We start from the raw sequence: 7,747 nt of genomic DNA, 5'->3' as shown, positions 1-7,747 counted from the left end.
TCTGCTCCTATGTCCCATGTAGCAACTTTTTTTTTCTATTAACTCAAATACAAGCTTTTGTGTGCATGCAGCAAGGAATTTTTATCAGATATTACATGCATGTGATATTACAACTGCCAATGATTGGGACACAGGCTAAGGCAGACAAATATAATTGTCACAGCAGGCCAATGAGTTAAGTCATGTGGCTGTTATCCCCTTACCAAGAAGAAATTGAAGCCCACAGGGGATCACTTATACAAGTTACCCCATTTACAAGAAGGAAAGAAACAAAGTAATGTTTGGAGTCTCTTTCATCTCAGATTCCATACATTTAAATATGGCATATCAATCTTAATCAGTTCCTAATTTCAAGTCCAATATTCTGATGCTTGCGTGTTTGTGTGTGTGTTTGTGTGTTATGTGCATGTATGTATGTGCGTAGGTGATATTGTGGTTAGATCCAGGATCATACATAGAGTAGGAAATTACTGTAGTACACAGCTATCACTTTGCTTATGCCTGAAAGAACCTTCATGGTTTGTTTCTTTTTCATTAGATAACTTTATTCCTAGTTTTTTTTCTACGTGTAACAAATATGCCCATTTTTAGTAATGTCCTATGCATTCTGTATCTTTCTCTTTCACCTTCTGAGAAATAAGCAGCCATAAATAAATGCCTATCTCTTCCACATAGATATTTTGAAGGGAATATATTTTTTAGGTTTAAAAATCATCATTAACTCAGGATATTAAAACTAAACACTGGTCTTTCTTCCAAAGGATGATGGATTTTCATGGGGGAATTAAAAAATAATTTTCTGTGTATCATTATAAAGAGAGTAAGGGAAAATTTGAAAAGATAAGGCCTCAGGCTAATGGAAGATAATTGACATTTTCTTTTAGGAGTTGTTAATTAAAACAACATTAAATATTCCTCTACAATCTTTTGTCAGTCAACAGGATAGACCACTGGAACTGCCACTGAGGGGCCCATCAAAACCTATAACATTCTCCCAGAGTAGCTAATTACAGCCATTTTAAAAGGTTTCCAATGCACTCAACAACATCTTTTTAGAAAATCCACTTCTATAAAACATTCAAATGTTAACAACCTGCCATAGAGAAGATCCCATGGAAGAGCATTCAATCAATACCCCAGGGCAATGTCCAGTCATCATTGTCATACATAGGTCAAACTCTGGTTTTAGATGATCTATAAAAGTGATCCAATTATTTACAATTTAGTCCTATATAAGAAACAAGCATCACAAAACAGCATGCTGGGAAATGTAATTGACAAATGATATCAGGAATCCAGGTAAAGCATTTTATTCAAAAGAGAAGATATGTTTTAACTTCTTTTAAGGCAAGGAAAGGCATGTAGCAGCATATGTAAGACTGAGTGTGAACAGAGGCACACATACATCTTCTACAGCCTCCAAGGAAACAAATGAAGGATTCAGACATTCTTATATAGTCAGCTTCATTTAGAATCAAGAAGAAAATGGAATAGAAAAATAGAAGACAGGAATTGTATAACAATTAGCTATTATATTGTATAATATATAATCCTACCTATATTAAAAATAAAATCAAAATAGGAATACATAAGTGAACAAAGATTTGGGGGAAAATAGTAACTCTGATGAGCAAAGGGGATATTGCTGGAAACTGTATGTCTGGGATCTCAGTCTGAGGTTGATATTATACAGAGATACCAGTTTACAATGAAAAAAAAGGTAAATAAGTGACACCCGAAATACCTGTTAAGGAAATCAAAGTCTTAAATGGAGCACATTTGTGAATTGCTACTCACAACCTGGCACCATACTTTGCAAGAAGAAGGGCTTTAACTCCCCTGACAAGTAATTCTACACACAGAAGTTCCTTGAGTAAGAATCATATTGAAAAAAATTCACAAATAGATGTAGATTTTCAGGGAAGAGTTTTATAATGTTGCTTATAAAATTAGAAAAAGATGGTTTATACATCTGACATGATGGGCCCTTGAAGAGAATTATGACTACATATATACTCACTGGAAATAATATACATGAGTAAGTAGCAATGTGGAAGAAAGTTCTTGGTTAGATGTTAAAATAGAGACACAGTAAAAACATAACATGGCTGGGGTCAGAAAATGACAGAAAACAAGTACTTTTTATAAATGGGAGGAGGCACATATTCATATGAACACAATTAATGAAAAAAGAGGGCATGAATCTGAAAATGGGCTTGGAGGGATATATAGAGTAGGATACGAGCAAAAGAAGTGGGACCTGATAATGTAATTAAAATTATAATACTAAAAATAAAATAAAATATTAAAAATAAAAATGGAAATAGTTTGATTTTCTTATGTTAAAGTTTAATATATTATGACAATTTTATGAGCCAAATAAAAATTTAAGAAACCTTATACAATTTTGTCTATAATAGAGATGAATTCTAAACTTCTTAGAGCTGAATAAATAGAGTAGTGGTTGATATGTCCATAAGGTGTTTTGTTTGTAAAACAATTCACTATTCTTGTCTACGTAAATGATCAAATTTATATTTTCTGACTATTTTGTGATGGAATGTGTGATAAAATTCTCCAAACATAATTGGATGCTTTCCATTCAGGAAAGGCAAGATCTCTTTGTTGGTCTAACTAAATTCATTTCTGACATTTGGTTATAATTCTATGTTATTCCCATATTTACAAGAAGATATAGAAATGAACATATTAACCATAAGAAGAAAATATATCATCTATTGATTAACACTTTTACATATATACATTTTTATACATGATTAATCTTTTACACATTTTAAAACATATTGTTTTGTATTTTGGAAGAGAAGAAGAGAGTAATTAACCAATGATATCATTTATTGAGTGTGTGACAGCCATTGTGGTAATATTTTTAAATTTAAAACCATTATATAATATCTATGTTTGCCTCCATTTTATAGGGGAGTTAACTGAGGCACAGAGAAGCTCAATGTACCTTCTCATGCTTCATGCTTTTAAGGGATCCTACTGGGGATTCTGAACTTTTTAATCCATGGGCAATCCTACTCTAGTTTGCCTCTGATGTCATGTTTTAAATTAGATTATGAAGCTTATCCAGAGACCAGAAACCAGTCTAAGATTTGACTACACTGACTTATAATATGTTTCATGCTGTATCAGTAGGTGTGTCTGCATGATCGAAAGTCAATTGTAAATCCTATGCTTTACCTTCCTAACCACAGCTAGGTCAAGGAACACTGAATGCTGATACAGTCAGCATCTGTGCATGGAAAGTCTAGGATGAATTTGCGATAAAGATATTGCAGAAGATACCAGTCCCTGCCTTAGAGGAGCTTAAATTCTCTCTACCATAAGGGAACAGAAACAAGGAAGTATTTTATTATTGTATTTCAAGAATTATTACTTTGTTGGAAGCAAAAAAAGAAAACACATGTTCAATTTACATCTGTATTTGCCTCTACATCCAATAGTTCTGGCATATACAATAGCTTGGATAGCCAAATAACCCTGTTGCTAAAACTAAAAGTCGCAGCATAGGCACACTGACATGTTAATTGTTGATGGACATTGGCTGGCTCATAGAAATTCACCTTGTCACCCATTCAAATGTCATTTGTTATAGTTTTCACATTTGCATACAGGCCATGATGCTTCTAGACCACACTGTACAACTCCTTGTAGAGTGATTAATAAATATTCATGATTTCAGTGTTGCTGTCAATGATGACAGATTTTATACATTAGTAAGAATATTATAAAGATAAGTATGTTACACTAATAAGACAAAATCATTCTAATACCTTCTAATATCAGTTCCAATATCCCAGAGGCATTTCATATTTTACTTATGTCTCTTTTTCAGTTCTTATAGCTCTGGGAAATATGGAGTCATGAACCAGAAAATACTTGCATCTAATTATATTGAAAATATTTATCTACATATTACCCATAATTTTACTATGCATCATGTTTCTGTGTATGTACTTTGAGTTATTTGATATGTATAAAGTCTTTCTATATTGATTTTCTTTACACATTCTGCAAAACAGGTTCCAAGTTTGAATCTCTTCATATTTATACCTATTTCCACTACACTCATGATGAATAATAGGTATCTTGTAGGTATCAAGCACCAGTCAGGACTATGGATATCTAGTAGGAAAAAGATTAGCATTCTCACAGATTTTTCAGTTTCTTGGGAAACACAAGAGCTAGTCACCTAAATAATGTATGGTTCTGAGCCCCAGTGTAGGGGAATGCCAGGGCCAGAAAGTGGGAGAGGGCGGGGTGGCAGGCATGGGGAAGGGGGAGGCAACAGGGGTTTGTTTTTGTTGTTTTTGTTTGTTTCTTTGTTTTTTGGAGGGGAAACTGGGAATGGAGAAATTCGCATGTAAATAAAGAAAGTATCTAAAAAAAAAATAGTATGAAATTTTGATATTCTGTGACTAACAAGAGTTATGATAAAACTTATCTAGGTAAAGTCATTTTGAGGAACAAAGACAAACCAAGACCTTAAAAGCAAGAATGGGCAGAGAATATAAGGAAATAAAAGAAGATATCATAAGAATTTTGGTCACAATGAAGAACATTTCCAAAGCTGTACAAAATGGCACATCGCATCCCTAGAATTTGGTCAGCAGTTGAATGAATAAACTTGGTCATTCTTTTTCAGTTCTTGCTCTACTCATGGAGTCATAACATATGAGGCAGACACTAGTCTAAATTCAGCTCTTTTCAAAGAAGAGAAAAACTCATGCTTTGATCCACTCTGTTACCTTTTTTCTTCCTAACACCATGGTGTCCTCCTCACACAACCTCTAATGGATCCATGTCTTTACATTTGTACTCATGATACTTTTAGTAAGAGGGCTGCATTAAGAATCTCACTTCACACTGTGGAAGAGAGCCAGAAAGAATGCAAAACACAAGAATAAGGAGATTATGCCTCCTAGAAATGTCTTGAACTATACCCATGAACTCTTACCAACATGTCTACCTAAACTGAATGAGGACAATACCAACAGGCCTGCTAATGTGGGAAGGTGACAGCTCACTGCCTTATGCCTAGGCAAAGAACTACAGGCAACTGAGAAATCTGAAAGCCATAGAAACAGTCTTCCACAGAAAATAGTACACAAGTTATCTAGTACCACATGATCAGCCCTGAAAATTTACACATATAAGTAACATGATAGAGACTGAGCAGCTTTTATTTATATTATAAATGTATGTATATATGCATTATATATGTGATGTATGTATATATACATATATAGTGTATATATGTGTATATATGTATACATACATATATAGTGTATATATCTATGTCTATATCTATATCTTATATATATATATACACATATAGATAGATAGATAGATAGATAGATAGATAGATAGATAGAGAGAGAGAGATAGATAGATAGATAATGGAAGAGAGGCAGGACACATAGGAGGGAGAAAAGAGAAGAGGGAAAGAGAAAATTACATTATTAGGTAAAATATTTTTAAAAATCTCACTTTACTGACTTGGCATATTACAATCTTCATCATCATAAACTGTTTTCACATAGTTATATTTGATTGTGAATTTCCATGTCATTTCATAATTTTAGGTTCATAACATTGCATAAAATATGAAGTTGTGAAAGTGGAACTTTTACCTTCTTTATGCAGCTAAGTAATGAATGCAGAAATAGTCTCTGACTATAATAATGAGAACCAGCTCATAATATCCCTATATTTACTATAGAAAGATTAATTCACTGCATAATACAAAACTATATAAATGTATATATTTATCTACTCAGACACATAGCTCATACAATTGTGTAGTTGTGGATGTGTAGCACAAAGCCATGCATCCATATGTATTTCATATATGGTATAAGTTTACCCAAATATATTCACTCTTTCAGTTATCTTTATAGTTAGCTAGGCAGCCATCAGTTCACTGTCTACCCATCCATCTGTAGGTTGATTAAATAAAACAGGAAATGCCATTATCAGCAACCAATTCTCAGTTTAGGAGAATGCATGATCACAAATCTTGTCAAGTGTACCAAAAATACAGTATCAGTAGGAGCAGCAACAACATCAACAACAACAAATCCTTAGCCTTTGGAAATGTCAGCTTTTTGTCATGGTTATTGGCACCTTTGTATTAAAGTAGGTGATGTGGGTGAAAAGACAGGCTGAGAAAGTGTGTCAGCAATGGTTGTCCATCAAATACAGGATACAAAAGTAGAGTCAGAAGAGCTTAGTCAAGTAGGAACTTTTTTCTGATAAAAACCAAGAAAACATTGGCAATATCAACACTCTTGGGGAGTAGAAAAAGAGCTTTAGAGATGCTGCCGGGAGCATCTTTCCTACACACTCAGAAGCAGAGACTATGATTATGAGGGGGTGGAAGGAGGTCCTCTTTCTGGTGAACTAAAAAGATCCAAAAGTGTTTTCTACAAAGAAAATTCAGCCTGCTGCTTCCCATGCAAATAGTTGAATAATTTAAGAAGACACACGCTAAAGAGAAGCAGGCAGTTTTCGTACTAGTTCTATTAGATTCATGTAATTCCTCAAATTTGTTTCACAATAGGAAATGTGCTAAGATCTTCAATTTTGTGCACTCTAATTGTGGAAACATAAGTCAATCAGTTCCATCTCTGCACTTGGTATTCTGGTGCTCTTGAGGAAGCTGCTCACCATCCTACCTAGTTCTAGGTAACAGGTGTACTTTAGATACATCAATGCTTATATGCAAAAATAATATGCCAATTAAAACAGATTGGGTGCTTTAATTTAATATATTTAATAAACTCTTGAATATATTTCCTATTCTTTTCACAATAAAGCAAGCAATGTATAAACTTTAAAAGGCATTGCAATGGGTAAAAGATTTTCTGAGCCCCCTGCTGACGGGAAAGGTGAATTGCATCAAGGGTACATTACAGTGAATCAAACCTGTGATTCTTATTACCCTCCCCAATGCTAATACAGGCTATGGCTAGAATTCAGAAAAGAAATCATATCCAGTGAATGTACAAACACACATGTTTTAACTCCTTAATAGTTCATGTAAATAGTTCCACATAGATTGTGATGAGAATACGTACTGCCTTGTAAGGCGATTGAGTCATTCTGATGAAGCATGGGATGCAATGCTATCTTCATCTGATAAACACATCTCATTCATTATCTTTATTGATGACTTATCTAGTGGCAGATACTATGCAATATTCTAAGAATAGAATCATATAAGCTAAGTATCCTACTTCTGGTTTACATCTACTAGAAAAAAAATCAACAAATATCTGTAAAAGATGACCATTTTTTAAAATAGCAAGAAATAAAACCATTCCAAAAAGAAAAGGCATGGGATGATGAGGATGGAACTATGGCCAGTTATAGCTTCACGGAAGGTGTCTCAAACCTATATTCTTAGAATTGAAAAAATAGACACCAAGGACTTCACTGAAATGGGGCAGCCAAGGGAATGATCAAGGAATAATTAACATGAAACATAGGCTAATATCAAAACAATATTGACAAACAAGCTAAGATAGTTTCATTCCATACCAGGTACACACTCTGGGTTCTCTGTGATTTCTTCCTCTAAAAGCAGCTAGACACACACACACACACACACACACACACACACACACACACACCAAAAAAAGAAAAAAAAAACCCATACTGAATTTAGGAAACTAGATGAATGGTGGGAATTCCTTTAGGTAGCTGAACCATCTGTGCA

The 7,747-nt window shown here is 33.9% G+C and overlaps 1 protein-coding gene across 2 annotated transcripts in view; it reads right to left on the bottom strand.

Annotated features, from left to right (window-relative positions):
* The window catches only part of Lsamp (limbic system associated membrane protein), a 2,132,018-nt gene that overhangs the window by 1,834,810 nt on the left and 289,461 nt on the right, over positions 1-7,747 (bottom strand). The window lies entirely within an intron of this gene.

This window comes from Mastomys coucha, unplaced genomic scaffold (genome assembly GCF_008632895.1).
Source record: "Mastomys coucha isolate ucsf_1 unplaced genomic scaffold, UCSF_Mcou_1 pScaffold12, whole genome shotgun sequence".
In the NCBI taxonomy this organism is placed as follows: Eukaryota; Metazoa; Chordata; class Mammalia; order Rodentia; family Muridae; genus Mastomys; species Mastomys coucha.
This window is presented reverse-complemented; position numbering and strand designations above follow the sequence as displayed.